The sequence below is a fragment of the Phoenix dactylifera genome, chromosome 4, assembly GCF_009389715.1.
Source record: "Phoenix dactylifera cultivar Barhee BC4 chromosome 4, palm_55x_up_171113_PBpolish2nd_filt_p, whole genome shotgun sequence".
In the NCBI taxonomy this organism is placed as follows: domain Eukaryota; kingdom Viridiplantae; phylum Streptophyta; class Magnoliopsida; order Arecales; family Arecaceae; genus Phoenix; species Phoenix dactylifera.
In genome coordinates this window covers 3,744,573-3,760,179 of record NC_052395.1, presented here as the reverse complement: position 1 = coordinate 3,760,179, position 15,607 = coordinate 3,744,573, and the positions used below count along the sequence as shown (strand labels likewise).

Below are 15,607 nucleotides of genomic sequence, written 5' to 3'. Positions count from 1 at the left end.
GCCTCCCCGACCCGCCGGAGAACGAGGGCCAACAAGAAAAGCGGTCCTATGTCGTGGAGTGGACAGTGTCCGAGGGCGATTCAGCCCTCGAGAATATCGAGACGGCGCGGCAACTTTTCCGCGTCGCGCTCCTTCCAGCCGACAGGGCGAAGATTCAGGCTATGAGCCTGAACCAATTTTTGGAGTCGACTCGCCTCTCCGCCGTTCGGATAAGTCTTCCATTTACTGTCACTTATTCCCTACGCTTTTAGCTTTGATGCTCTAATTTTATTCTCGGCCTAATTTGTCTCGCTTACAGCACCTCCACGAGATCGAGACCTTGATCTCGATCGGTGCAGATTACAAGGAATGAGCTCGTCGGTGTTTAGGAGTGCAGGAGGAGGCCGAGAAGAAGGTAGCGGAGCTTAAGCTCCAAAAGAAGGAGCTCTTACTCAGGCTAGGGGCCACTGAGGACGAGATCCAGATCGTGGCCGCGGAGCTTAAGGAAGAAAAGGCCGCTCATGCTCTGACTAGGTCAGAGCTGCGGGCCGCCGAGGCCCGCTTGGCTGAGCGCAGTCCCTGCTCGTCGTCCGCGAGCAGGGGATAAAAGATGCAGAGCTCAAGGCCGAGGAGCTCCAAGCTCAACTTGGAGCCCGGGAGAGGGAGGCCCAGGAGCAGGTCCAGAGCGCCGTCCAACGCTTCCGTGAATCGGAAGAGTTCCGTGACCTGCTCGAAGAGGAGGGCGTGAACGGGCTCATCCAGGGTTTCAATGACTTCCGCAATCAAGTGAAGCGGCTCTGCCCTGACTTCAACCTCGATCTACTTCAACCAGGAGCGGGGGTCGAGAGGCTCGAGGAGGGCGAGGCCGCCGCCGAGGAAGGCCTGGTGGGAGCACCCGAGGCTGCTCCAGAGGTGGCGGAGGGAGGCCGGGACGAGACCGCCGCGAAGGAACCAGCCACCGCCGAAGGTCCGGCTGGTGAGGCCATCGAGGTCATCGAAGTCGAGCCCGGAGAAATCTCTGCTGAAGGTGCTACGGCTCCCGCCTCTTAAGGCTTCTAGTACTCTTTCCTTTTTGGTTAACGAGAGGTCGGCCCTGGTCTATCACACGACCGAGCCTTAATTTTGTACTTGGCCTCCGGGCTTTTGAATGGAAATATTCCTTTTCAACTTTCGTTCTTTCAATTCCTTTATAGTTCATTTTTTAGCTAACGTTTCTCCAAGGCTCTGCTGCTCGGGTTCCCGAGCTGCTAAGGCACTTTAGACCGAAAAAATGCCCGAGCTTGCCAAGCTCCTAAGCTTGAGTCGCAGTCTCGCGGTCGTAGAGCGTGGGGCCCCAGCTTCGGGGCGCCGTGCTCTAATCATCTTATTAGGTAACTAGCTTGTGGCCCAAATCGTTGAACCCCCCGACCTCAGGATTAAATTTCACCGAGCAGCCGAAAAACCGAACTAGGGTTTGTGCGGGCGTGTTCGACTAGATTTCAGCTCGTAATCCGCTCGGCGGAGGACCCCCGATATTTGCCGGAATTTTTATTTACATATATAACATAAGAATGAATGGAATGTGCGTATCGGACGATCAGAACATACCTTCTCGGGGTTATATGCCCCGTGCCGCAAATTGTTCTTAGTGGTACCTCAGCTTGTCGCAGAGGATGACCCCAAGCTTAATCCGAAGCATGGGGTCGTAACCCTTTGAGCTCGTACATGAAGCTGTCGCAGGCTTCAAGGCACCCAGATCTCGATCGAGGTATCTGACATCGGAACCAAGCCTCGATAGTCGATGGGGATCGAGCCTAGCTCGGTGGTTGATGGAGATCGAGCCGAGCTCGATAGATGGAGATCGAGCCGAGCTCGATGGTCGATGGCGATCGAGCCGAGCTCGATGGTCGATGGAGATCGAGCCGAGCTCAATGGTCGATGGAGATCGATGGCTGCGTCTCGAACTTTTAGATGATCACGAATATTTATTTTCGGAGGGGATCGCGAGGGTACTATCCCATCATCCCGAGGTCGAGGGGTTTGGGTACGCACTGTCGATACTCGGAGCATCCCGACCTTAGTCGAGGAGGCGCATATGGGGGACCGTGAAGGTACTACCCCGTCTTTCCGAAGTGTCGAGGGGTCTGGGCACGCACTGTCGACACTCGGGGCATCCCGACCTCAGTCGAGGTACTTAATGGAGATCGAGCCGAACTCGATAGCTGATGGAGATCGAGTCGAGCTCGAGAGATGGAGATCGAGCCGAGCTCGATCGTCGATGGAGATCGAGCCGAGCTCGACAGATGGAGATCGAGCCGAGCTCGTCAGATGATGGAGATCGAGCCGAGCTCGACAGATGGAGATCGAACCGAGCTCGATAGTTGCGTCTCGAACTTTTGGCCGAGGCGTCTAGCGTCGTCCGGCATTGATTATAGCATCCTAGCAGGATTGCATATCAGGTTGTCTAAAAATCACGAAACTTTCTATTAGGACGAACGCGATCATAAATGAAGAATATCAAAAATCACTTGGAAGATAAAACTTTTGCTCAGAATAGAGAACCCCTTGGGGTCCTATTGATGAGGTGGAGATTTCGGACGGGGCGGGGATCTTGATCGGAGCGGTCCCGCAACCGAGGTGGACTCTTCAGACGAGGCGGGTTCTTGGCTCGGCGCGGAGATGGGCTTCTGGGTCGGCCGCACTCCTCACGATGCCTCTTTTGCTTTTGGAGGTCTGCCCGGCCCCACCGCGCCTAGAAGCGACGGCTTCCTCGGCTTTTGCGTACTTCCGCGCCCGGACTAGCATTTCGGTGAGGTCGGCCGAAAAATTCTTCTCGATGGAGAAGAGAAACCTATAAGACCGGGCTCCAATCTTGAGTGCCGACATGGCTATTGACTGGTCCAGCTCGCGACCTCCCATGTTGCGGCAGTGAAACGATCCAAATATTTCCTGAGTAACTCCCCCTTCCTTTGCTTTATGTCGAGGAGGGAGTCTGAAGTCCGTCGTTGGGGTCGGCTGGCAGCAAAGTTGATGGCAAACTGTCTGCCGACCTGTTCGAAAGAGGAGACTGTGCCGGGTTTCAGCCCGGCGAACCAAGGCGAGCTGCTCCCCGGAGCGTTGCCGGGGAAGGCCTTGCAGAGCATGGCTTCCGAGGATCCCTGCAGCGCCATTAAGGCCCGGTAACTTTTCAGATGGTCAAGGGGGTCGGTCGTGCCATGGTAGGGCTCCACCTGAGGCATCTTGAACCTCGGTGGGACCGGCTCATCTTCGATTTGTTGAGAAAAGGGGACCTCGTGGTAAACTCGAAGTCACCCTCGTGTCCCGCCCTCCTGCTGTGGAGCGCTCTGTAATAACCCCAAAATTTTTTTTATATAAAAAGGGATAGAATAGTCCTTTAAAATTGATATAAGGGGTAAAATTGGAAGGAATCAAAAGATAATGGCATAGTGTAGATACGTTGAAGTGGTAAGGGTAAATTGGAAAGGAATCAAAGTTAATGGCATAACAGTAGATATGTTGAAGTGTTAGGGGCAAAAATGGGAATTTATAATATTAAACAAAGGGTGAATAGTGCTTGATGTGACTTAATTGGAGGGTTTGAGTTGGTCTCAGACGGAATGAAATAGAGAGAGAGGAAGGGAGTCTTAGGCGTGAAACAGAGAGGAAAGAAAGAAAGAAAAAGAGAAGAAGAAAGAAGGAAGAAAGAAGAAGAGGAAGGGGATTCGAGGAGGAAAGGGATCTCGGTTGGCACTTCCAGCTGAAGGAAAAAACGTAGGTCTCCTTTCCCTCTACGCAAGGACCTCAATTTCCAAAAGAAAAAGGTAAATATCCATCTCTATCTAGTCTTTTGATGATATTAGGCTATACAAAGGGTGGATGTAGTCTAGAGGGGTATATGACAGTTGTAGAGGTGGTTAAAAGAGGAAGAATCGGATTTCGACAAATTTTTCCGACCACTACGGAAAAACTGTGTTGAAGTGCCAACTTCGGTGAATTATTTAGGGGATCAATCGGCCTCCGATGGTGATGTATATTACCATTCTGGAATTTCCTATGAGTATAGAATGTTAGGTAAAAATTTCATCAAATTTGGAGTCTGAAAAGTGGATCAAACCCGAGATGAAGTAACCCACTGTCAGTCCGGGTTACTGTTCATCCGGGTGGAAAATAAGGGATTTCATGCTATAATAGAGTATTAAGCCTAGATCAAGCTAAAAGGGACCTTGTACTCATGTAAAGAAGTCCCTAATACACATAAATGGTGCGTTAATTAATTAAAAAGAAAAAGAAGAAAGAAAGAAAAGATTTAGGGAACGGAGGAGTTGAATCAATTAAAGTTTTCTATGTTATAATTGGCACGTAGATTATGATCCTTGATACATGACTAAATTATTATAAATGCATGTTACAGTTGGGCAAGAAAGCTAGGGAACAAGAAGAAGTTCTCCACTGCCTGCTGTAGATTTTTGGAGGCGTATCAGGGCTGTACCGGATTGACAGGTGAGTGGGAGTCATGTACTTTGCACCATGAGCATTCTTAATTCATTTTCATGAATGTCGCCAAGTGTGAATTGATTCCACTTGTGCATATTGACTGATATTGTAGTAGATTCCTCTATAATCTTGATTCTCCATGCTTGATTATTCTGTACATGCATTTGAGGGAACATTGAGAGGAATTACGAGAGGTTGATGAGTAATCAAATTGATTCCGAATTGTGAAATGATTTCTTTTGTAAATTGATTTCATTTCCTCTATTTCAAAGATTTGTAGAGCCTTTTTAGTCGAAGGGCAAGAAGGTGTCGAAGGGCAGCATGATCAGTGAATACGGTAACCTTGGATCCTAATAGGTAAGATCGAAACTTGTCTAGCGCGAATACTACAGCTAGCAATTCTTTCTCAGTGGTGGTGTAGTTCAATTGTGCATCTGAGAGTGCTTTACTAGCGTAGTAGATGACATGAGGTACCTTATCTAGCCGTTGCCCTAAAAACTGCCCCCAATGGCATAGTCGGATGCGTCACACATTAATTTAAATGGAAGGGTTCAATTAGGGGGCCGTATGATAGGTGCAGTGGTCAATTTCGAGCGAAGATTTTCAAATGCCTCCTCGCATGCTTTATCAAAGACAAAGGGAGTGTCCTTGGCCAGAAGATTGCACAAGGGTTTGAAAATCTTACTGAAATTCTGAATGAAGCGACGGTAGAAACCAGCATGGCCAAGGAATGATCGGATTTGTTTCACAGTTTTGGGTGGGTGGAGATTGGAAATAAGATCGACTTTGGCTTTATCTACTTCAGTGCCCCTCTTGGACACGACGTGTCCTGAAACTATGCCTTCTTGAACCATGAAATGGCTCTTTTTCCAACTTAATACTAGGTTGGTCTCCTTACATCTTTTCAAAACTAAGGTCAAATTATCCAGACAATCGTCAAAAAAGATAGGCCAAAAACTGAGAAATCATCAATGAACACTTCTAGAAAGTTTTCCACCATATCTGAAAAAATGGCCATCATGCATCGTTGAAAGTTGCGGGTGCATTGCATAGTCCAAAAGGCATCCTCCTATATGCAAATATCCCAAATGGGCAAGTAAAAGTGGTTTTTCTCTTGATCGTCCGGGTAAACAGGTACTTGATTATATCCAGAATAAACCATCTAAGAAGCAGTAGAAACCTTGACCAGCCAACCGTTCCAAAATTTGATCTATGAAAGTAGAGAAAAATGGTGTTTCCTAGTCATCGAATTAAGTTTTCTGCAGTCAATACACACGCGCCAACCCGTGGTTGTGCGTGTTTGTACAATTCTCCTTCCGTATTTTCAACCACAGTGATACCTGATTTCTTGGGTACCACTTGTGTCGGACTCACCCACTTACTATCAGAAATTGGATAAATGATTCCGGCATCTAATAACTTCACCACTTCTTTCTTGACTACCTCCTTCATGTTAGGATTGAGTCTTCTTTGCATTTCTCGGGTGGGCTTTGCATCATCTTCGAGATGAATTCGATGCATACAAACAGAGGGGTCAACCCCTTTCAAATCGGCTACAGACCATCCTATGGCATGTTTATTCTCTTCTAGCACCCTTAAAAGTTTACCCTCCTGTTCAGTAGATAAGTTGGCCGCGATGATTACAGGGAGGATATCTTCTGGTCCTAGAAAGGCATACTTAAGAGTTGTCGGAAGTGGCTTTAACTCAAGTTTAGTAGAGAATCAATGGAAGGACAAAGTGGTGCGCTAGCAATAGGGGGAAGAGGTTCAGGTCGGATCTTCCAAGGAAGGGAACTCATGGGAGATTGATTGTCGAGTAAGATGTTAACTTCTTCTACGGCCTTGTCTATATCAAAGTTGTCAATGTCAAAATGGGGCCAAACATGCCTCTAAGGGATCATTTGCTAAGATATAGGGAAGGGCGTTCTCTACAAGATCATCCATTTCGTCAATTAGGCAACACTCGTCTTCCCTCACATGTTGGTTAGCGGCATGAAACACATTCAACTTAATTTTCATGTTTCCAAATGATATATCCATTGCCCCAGTTCTACAGTTAATACATGCATTGGCTGTCGCTAAAAAGGGACGACCAAGAATCACAGTGATTTGTTTTTTAAGGTTGGGCACATGTTCCATGTCAAGGACGATAAAATCTACTGAAAAATAGAATTTGTCTACCTTGACAAGAACATCTTCAATCATCCCCCTTGGCATCTTCACCGATCGATCAGCCAATTGTAAAGATACCGAGGTAGGTTTCAATTCACCCAACCCAAATTTTTCATAGACTGAATAGGGTAGAAGATTCACACTTGTCCCTAGATCTAAAAGCGCTCGATCAATGAAGTTATCTCCTATGACACAGGAAATAGTGGGAGCACCAGGATCTTTGAATTTTGGAGGGGTGTTGTGTTGGAGAATGGAACTTACCTGCTCAGTTAGGAGGACCTTTTAGGCACATGTGTCCTAGATTTCCGCTTTTGGTTGCAAAGGTCTTGAGAAATTTGGCATAGGAGGGAACTTGTTTGATGGCATCAAGGAGTGGGAGGTTGATTTTAACTTGTTTGAAAACCTCCATCATCTCTTCTAAATGAAGTTTCCTTCTTGCCAAAGGGAGAGGGTGCATTAGTGCTTCAGGAAATGGAGCCTTTGGAATGTGGGTTGTGGCAGATGGTGGACTAGCTGAAGAAGGTTTTGGGTTTCATGTGACACATTCTTCTCTTCTTCTTCTCCTTCCTTATTGTTACCCTCCCCAAACCTTATTAATCTATTATACGTCCACTCCTTAGGGTAGTCAAAGCATTAGCTTGCTCATGATTTAGTCGAGTTTCTTGAGCCACGTATGTCCCTAGGATTACTCATTGGTTGACTTGGAAGCTTACCTTCCTCTTCGCTTGTTTAATGCATTAGCTAGTTGACCCATTTGATTCTAGCTTAGCAATTGATGCGTGTGAGAGTGCAATAGTTTGTGTTTTGCCTCCAAACCTTGAAGGCAGTCAACACCTTCTCCTCAAAGGCTGTATTTCTTTGGGTTGGAGGAGAGGATGCCGAAATTGAGTTGAGGGACGGTAGAGATGAAAATTCTGAGGGGTTTTGAAAATTTTGGGGAGAAGGGTTGGGAGGTATTAGAAGCTTGCTGCCTCCAAGAAAAATTTGGATGATTCCGCCATCCCGGATTATAGCGTATTGGAAAATGGATCATTACCCCGGTCTGGGCTGTGTTTGGGGCAGCATTGATGTGTTCTTGCATGAGTTCGGGATATTGGGGTGCTGAGGGGCACTCATGATAGGATGCGATGGGCTAGAACAGATAGCACACACTTGTGCTTGGGAAGAGCTAACAACATGTCCTCCTTCATTAGTGGTCAATCTTATGGGACAATGCTTCTACCTTGCTAGACAGGTCCATAGAATGACTATTTCACAAATGGCCCCTTTTCTTTGAAAATTCGGGGATGCTTGACGAGAACATGAAGCATGGTGGAGGGAGTTTTCATTAAAATTTTCAAATAGTTGTCATGCTTCAATGCTCATTTCGAAGCATGAAAGCCCCCCCCATGCAGCATCGATCATTCTGACGGTTTCGTTCCGTCAAACCGTCATAGAAACATTGCACTAGCTGCACTTAGGTATTTGATGATGAGGGCATTTACGGATTAGGTCCCGAAATCTCTCCCAAGTTTTATGAAATTCTTCTCCCTTAGTTTGGGAGAAGCTTGTAATGGCACGTCTAAACTGGTTCGTTCTTCCTATAGGAAAGTATTTTTTAAAAAATTCTTGTTGCATTTGATCCCAAGAACGAATGGAGTTGGCTTCTAAAGAATTCAGCCATTGTTTGGCTCTATCTTTAAGGGAGAAGGGAAATAATCTAAGTTTTAGAGCATCATCAGTAAAGTTCTGATCTTGACAGTGGTGCAAATCTCAAGGAATTCATCTAGATGTTTATATGGGTCTCATTGGTGAGCCCATAAAAAGATGGGAGCATTTGGATCACACTAGATTTTATTTCATATTGTACATGCTGCTACTTCAGGTAATCGAATGCAAGATGGGGAGGTGTAAATGGTGGGAGTAAAGTACTCCCTCAGGAGTTTTGGGTTGTTCTTCAGCTATCTCAGGAGGTGGGGATGATCCTAATGTTTGATCTTAGCTCGAATGTTTCTAAGGGTTCGTTCTATTTCAGGGTTAAAAGGTAATAGGTTTCGTACTCTAGAACGACTACCTTGCATACACTAGTACTCGATCAATCAAGCATGCAATAAAAGAGAAAAGCATATCAATCCTAGTCTTTGTCCTAAAATCACTAGATAGCTCCTAACTGGTTTGAAGAGGGCACCTAAGCCTCCAATCCGGTCTAATGAACCGAGTTGACCAGGTAAGCTCCAGGTAAGTGGAGGGGTCACAATGCGTTCGCAAAGGTCCCACTTAAAACTCACTTGCCTCGAACAGATGAACTGTCTCCCTTATAGGGACAAAGCTTGCTTAGACATCAACTAAGCCACAGAGCGAAATTGGTGCAACTTTCGGTGATCTTCGTCCTATTGAGCTTGAATGTCCCCTAGGAGCCAACGTCTAATTGATTTTAATTAAAGTGACACTATGTGAGATTGAGTTCACCTAAGTTGGGCAAGAGTCCGGTGATGAAATCCGGCTCTTATCTTGTTGGGGTGATTGCCCTTACTATGTGCGGATTATTTTGTGTATGTGTATCAAGCATGCATTCATACTTTTGCTGAAATTAAAATCAAACAATCACCACAAAATTCCAAGCTAATAATTAATTTAAATAAGAAAGGTTTAGAGGTTACCAAAGGGGAATTTCCCCAGCAATTTAAATTTTTTTTAAGCAAACTCTAAAGCATTTCTTTTTGATAGCCTAGATCTCCTCTTCGATTCCTGATCAAATAAGACCAAAAAAAAATAATAATAATAAAATAAAAAAAAATAGTAGAAGAGAAAAAGGAGATAAAAAAATTACAATAATAGAAAATATTTTTTATTTTATTTTAGATATATATAATTTTTTGAAAGTTTGTTTTTTTTAATTAATTAAATTTTTTAATGATAGGAAAATAACTATGGCTAGCAATCCCGGCAACGGTGCCAAAAATTGATCGGTTCTTTCAATTTCAAAAGTAAACCACGCAATAGCAATGTATCCTGTAGGATAGTGATTACGGGTGTCGGTCCACAGGGATTGGAGACAAGTTATTTTTTCTAATTGAATAATTACTTCAAAGGGTATAAGCCTAGAGTAAATGATAAAAACTAAGAATTATATAGATGTAGTAGTATGAATTATCTAGGGAGGGAGGTGTTTAGGGCTAGATTCCACCGATAGATTTTTATCCGTGACGCTTTCAATGATTGAGTTATTTAAGACTTGATTGCTTCCGACTACAAGCCAAAGCAATCATTAAAAATTATAATTAATTTCCAGCATGAATCATCTAAGTCTAGCACAAACCATCTACTCTAACGATAAGCATGGCCTGTCTAACTAGCATGATGCATCTGATCATTAAATCATTAAATATGAAATTGATGTCACATGAATATCTCCTCCAAACCATAGGTGTTGGATTCGATGAAATAAATCAATCTATGTAAAAATTTTCTACAAGATAAACGCGATTCACATAAATTGAATAAATCATAAGACATCAATTGATAAATTCTTCATCATGCAACAATCTTACAATACAAACTCAAATCAATAAAAACGAAACGGATACTCCTCTATGGCTTCGTCAAACCCCTAAAAAAGCGGTTCTTTCCTTTTGGCTCGGCGGAGCTGAGCCTAAACCGAGGTTTAGCTGCTCATGATGCTCGGCGACTTTGATCGGCTTGCTGAGATGCTCCACGCCATCCGCATCATTTTCTTTCACTAATTGATTCGCTCCCAGCCTCCCTTCATTCCAAAATACCCAAAGTATCTATTCTCTCCTCTTTTATTTCTTTAGTATTTCTCTCGTTCCTTCCCCCTGTTCCGCAGAGTAATCTCCTCTTTTATAGCGCCCTTCCTTCCTCTCATGGTTCAACATTCAAACAATTTAAATTCAATTCTCCGCAGAGCTGATTTGCTCCAGCTGGATGACTGGATCCGGAGGATTTGAAGTTAATTCATATGGGGAAAAGCTGGATTCTTGGCTTTGCGGGCAGGGGGAGAACTGGAAACTGAATATGTGCTTTTCGCGGAGAAAGATTGGAGTACGCAAGAAGCGGGATCCATTACGCGGCACAGTGGTGAGGCCGATGCTTCCAGAAGACGCGAAGATGATCTGGATGGTGGAAGGTGAATAACGATCGATCACGCTGAGATGCACAGAGGATGCAGACGAGAAGAAGGCTGCGGACGTGCTGGGATGCGATCTGATCTTGAAACAGGGGATTTTTTTTGGCCGTGATCCGGAGGGAATGGCATTGGATTTGCGAATCAGCTGGGAGGAAACCTTTGGGCGCGGAAGGAGTGGAGGATTGGGTTGGATGATCTGCCGATTTTTGGGAAGAGAAATCCCCTGCTTTGGGCGCTGGATTGGAGGGGAAGAACGTTCTTTTTCTTGCTCTGCTTTGCTGGAAAAGTAGGCAGCCGTGAGGAGGCGGGGACGCGGGCTGATGCGGAAGACTTGCTGGGCAGATCGCGGGATGTTGGGGAGGACTGGAAGATTGATGATTTGCCAATTTTGGGAGGATTGCATCGCGGGAGGGACGCGGAGAAGGCTCGGATGCTCGGAATGGCTGCTGTGCGGAGGCGCTGGCGCAGGCGGATGAAGAGGCGGAGGAACGGGAGGCTGGCTGCACCGCGTGGAGGCTTGCATGGAGGATCTCTTAGGCGACGCCATCTCGTGGCTGGAACAGGAGAATTGACGGGAATCTCGGCCGTGATGCACTGCGGGGAGGGGGGAAGAAGATAAACAGTGAACTCATTTGTTATTATATATATATATATATTTTTAACCACTGTTCTATGAACATATTTTTATGGGACACTGTTTATATGAACAATGAATTCAGTGATTCTTCCCGAAATTATTTTATTTATTTTATTATATTCATTTTTCTTTTTTTTGTTTTAAATTTATAAATTTTATATGAAGGCAGGTAAGAAATTGGTTGGGAATTGACTTTGGGTTTGAGGTGGTCATGATCGTTGATTTGCGTGAACTTACTCTCGAGCCCAATTCGTTTAAATTTAATTCTTGCGAAACAACTTCAGACCGGACTCAACAAGGCTAAAAGCAGGACCATGACTTAATAACAAGGGTTAATCAAATATTTTCCATACAATTATAACTTTCAATCTAATCAGGACCAAAACCTATTTAATCATAGCCTTAGCTTGATTACAACTCCATCAGGTTACTAAACCGGGTCAACACAATCTCTCCTTATATGTTTCATGAAAAGATTACAACCAGGAGAGAGATAAGTTTAAAGTCTGTTTTGAGAAAAGAATTATTTACCTCTTACCATATTTTAAATTTATTTCAATGTTTATTCAATTTCATGGTAAAGTATGTATTTATTAGTTTAAGAACATTGATAAGTGCTATGAAAAGATAACTAAATATAAATTATTCAGCACTTATCAGTTTATGATTGGGTCATGATCAAGTGAGTGGTAGTCTTGATTATACTCCTTTTTAGTAGAGTATTGGGAGGGTGCATTATGGCATTTATGCATGGCTTGGCAGTATCTGCAGGACACCTATAGTCGATGGGGGTTGAACATCGGCCTTTGTGCACATAGTAGCCTTCTGGGTGGGCGGAGCCCAGTCCCTTCCTAGGGGGACACGGCCCTAGGCGTAGGATCGGCCAGTCATACGACTTATATTCTGCTTGCCGCCGGGCATAGTAAGACCCCGCGAGGTGCAGTATGGCTTTCCGCGGATGTAGAATTCCCGCGAGGTGCCGTTTAGTATATAGATGTGAGATGGATTTCTGTTCTGGATACTGGCCAGCATTTACATCATCAGTATGGTGTCTTATCCTGCATATGCATGTGACAGTGGGAGTTGTTGCTGGTTCGCCTGGGGCGTAAAACCCACCTCCCGACAGCTGTCTAGCATTTACATTATCGATATGGTGTCTTATCCTGCATATGCATGTGACAGTAGGAAGTTGTTGCTGGTTCGCCTGGGCGTAAAATCCACCTTCCGACAGCTGTCTAGCATTTACATTATCGATATGGTGTCTTATCCTGCATATGCATGTGACAGTAGGGAATTGTTGCTGGTTCGCCTGGGGCGTAAAATCCACCTCCCGACAGCTGTCTAGTGATGATTTACATATTGGTGTGGTGTCATATTCGATGTATGCATATGGAAGTAGGAAATTGTTGCTGGTTCGCCTGGGGCGTAAAACCCACCTTCCGATAGCTGTCTTGTTGATGATTCAGCCTATTGACACCTGATTTATATGATTCAGTACTATGACCTGTTGAGCATATTCATGAGTAGCATATATGTTGACTTAATTATTCCATATATGCTTCAGATGAGTTGATATTGATTGTGGTGATATTGATGACTTACTTCATATTCTTTATGTTGAGATCATGTTCATCTGTTATTGATCTTGAGATTCACCTCAAACCATGATTATATCTGGTCTCATGTGCATGGTACTCTCTACTCCACTCACTGAGTATTTATATACTCACTCCCCAGTTTGCTGTTTTTGATTGCAGGGCAGTATTGTATAGAGAAGAGCAGGGTTAGAGATTGCCTGCTAGCTGTGCCGCTCCATAGTATAGTATAATGTAGATAAAGGTTTATACCTTTTGGTGTATTATAAACCTTCTATTGTGTATAGTGCATAGTTACAGTCATAGATCCTGTTGTGGATATGGGTTGACCATGGATGGATTGGGAAGCAGGTATATATAATATGTGTGCAGATCAGTTGTGTGCCTGTGATAATGTATTGCTATATATTGTCCAGGTTTATTATGTGACAGATTATGTGATTGCTGCTCTGACAGGTAGTGTGTTGTATGTATTGAGATAATCCTGACAGGTCACTATAGGAAAAGTGATTATTTTGTGCATGCATCATGCCAAATTTTTTCAAGATTTATTGATGATTGATAGATAGTAGGGTTTTACGTGGTGGCTGGTGGCCTTATGCCTACCCGCACCCTAGGACCGTCGCGGCGGCCCGCCGGGAACGGGGCGGGGTCGTGACAAAGCTTGGTATCAGAGCAAAGGTTAAGAAGAGTCTTGTCAGAGCAATAGGGTGAGTCAGGATTAAGTATAGGATTATACTATGGAGCATAGGATTTTTCTATATGTTAATTTATGAATCATTTATAATTCAGTAAAATATATTATGACCCAGTGTGTAATAACTGCCCTCTCTCTTGATTCTTTTAGAGACATATAAAAAATACCTCCAAGGAGAGGATCTGCTCGTCCTGAAAGGAGGATGGAGCCAGATATAGCATTGGATGCGGGCTCCGCACATGTCGAGCCCCAAAAAGAAAAAAAAATCTCCTCCTGCAGACAGGCGGAGAGTTGATGATCAAGGGGATAGTATAGAAGTGAGATATATGTATCCTACCTGTGTGGTAAAAATAGAAGGTAAACACTCCCAATTTATTTGATTCTCAATACCACACCGAGCAAAATATGAAGAGCAAATACCCTCACTTCTTTGAATAATCAGGTAATTTACTCTTTTAAATTCGAGGACGAATTTTATATAAGGAGGGAAGGATGTAATAACCCCAAAATTTTTTTTTATATAAAAGGGATAGAATAGTCCTTTAAAATTGATATAAGGGATAAAATTGGAAGGAATCAAAAGATAATGGCATAGTTGTAGATATGTTGAAGTATTAGGGGCAAAATGGGAATTTAATAATATTAAACAAAGGGTGAATAGTGTTTGATGTGACTTAATTGGAGGGTTTGAGTTGGTCTCAGACGGAATGAAACAGAGAGAGAGGAAGGGAGTCTCAGGCGTGAAACAGAGAGGAAAGAAAGAAAGAAAAAGAGAAGAAGAAGAAGAAGAAAGAAGAAGAGGAAGGGGATTCGAGGAGGAAAGGGATCCCGGTTGCACTTCCAGCTGAAGGGAAAAACGTAGGTCTCCTTTTCCTCTACGCAAGGACCTCAATTTCCAAAAAGAAAAAGGTAAATATCCATCTCTATCTAGTTTTTTGATGATATTAGGCTATACAAAGGGTGGATGTAGTCTAGAGGGGTATATGACAGTTGTAGAGGTGGTTAAAAGAGGAAGAATCGGATTTCGACAAATTTTTCCGGCACTACGGAAAAACTGTGTCGAAGTGCCAAATTCGGTGAATTATTTAGGGGGTCAATCGGCCTTCGATGGTGATGCATATTACCATTCTAGAATTCTCTATGAGTATAGAATGTTAGGTAAAAATTTCATCAAATTTGGAGTCTGAAAAGTGGATCAAACTCGAGATGAAGTAACCCACTGTCAGTCCGGGTTACTGTTCATCCGGGTGAAAAATAAGGGATTTCATGCTATAATAGAGTATTAAGCCTAGATCAAGCTAAAAGGGACCTTGTACTCATGTAAAGAAGTCCCTAATACACATAAATGGGTGCGTTAATTAATTAAAAAGAAAAAGAAGAAAGAAAAGAAAAGATTTAGGGAACAGGGGAGTTGAATCAATTAAAGTTCCCTATGTTATAATTGGCACGTAGATTAGATCCTTGATACATGACTAAATTATTATAAATGCATGTTACAGTTGGGCCAAGAAGCTAGGGAACAAGAAGAAGAAGTTCCCCCACTGCCTGCTGTAGATTTTTGGAGGCGTATCAGGGGCTGTGCCGGATTGATAGGTGAGTGGACCATGTACTTTTGCACCATGAGCATTCTTAATTCATTTTCATGAAGTCGCCAAGTGTGAATTGATTCCACTTTGTGCATATTGACTGATATTGTAGTAGATTCCTCTATAATCTTGATTCTCCATGCTTGATTATTCTGTACATGCATTTTGAGGGAACATTGAGAGGAATTACGAGAGGTTGATGAGTAATTCAAATTGATTCCGAATTGTGAATGATTCTTTGTAAATTGATTTCATTTCCTCTATTTCAAAGATTTGTAGAGCCTTTTTAGTGGTATATTGAGTTGTACTGCACTTCCTTGACCCTCACTTCTAACCCTGATG

The 15,607-nt window shown here is 43.6% G+C and overlaps 1 non-coding gene across 1 annotated transcript; it reads left to right on the top strand.

Annotated features, from left to right (window-relative positions):
• The first annotated feature begins 8,086 nt into the window (after positions 1-8,086).
• Positions 8,087-8,192, top strand: LOC120110728. The gene has a single exon (XR_005511862.1). It is a non-coding gene; the product is annotated as a small nucleolar RNA R71 (small nucleolar RNA).
• The last annotated feature ends 7,415 nt before the right edge of the window (positions 8,193-15,607 follow it).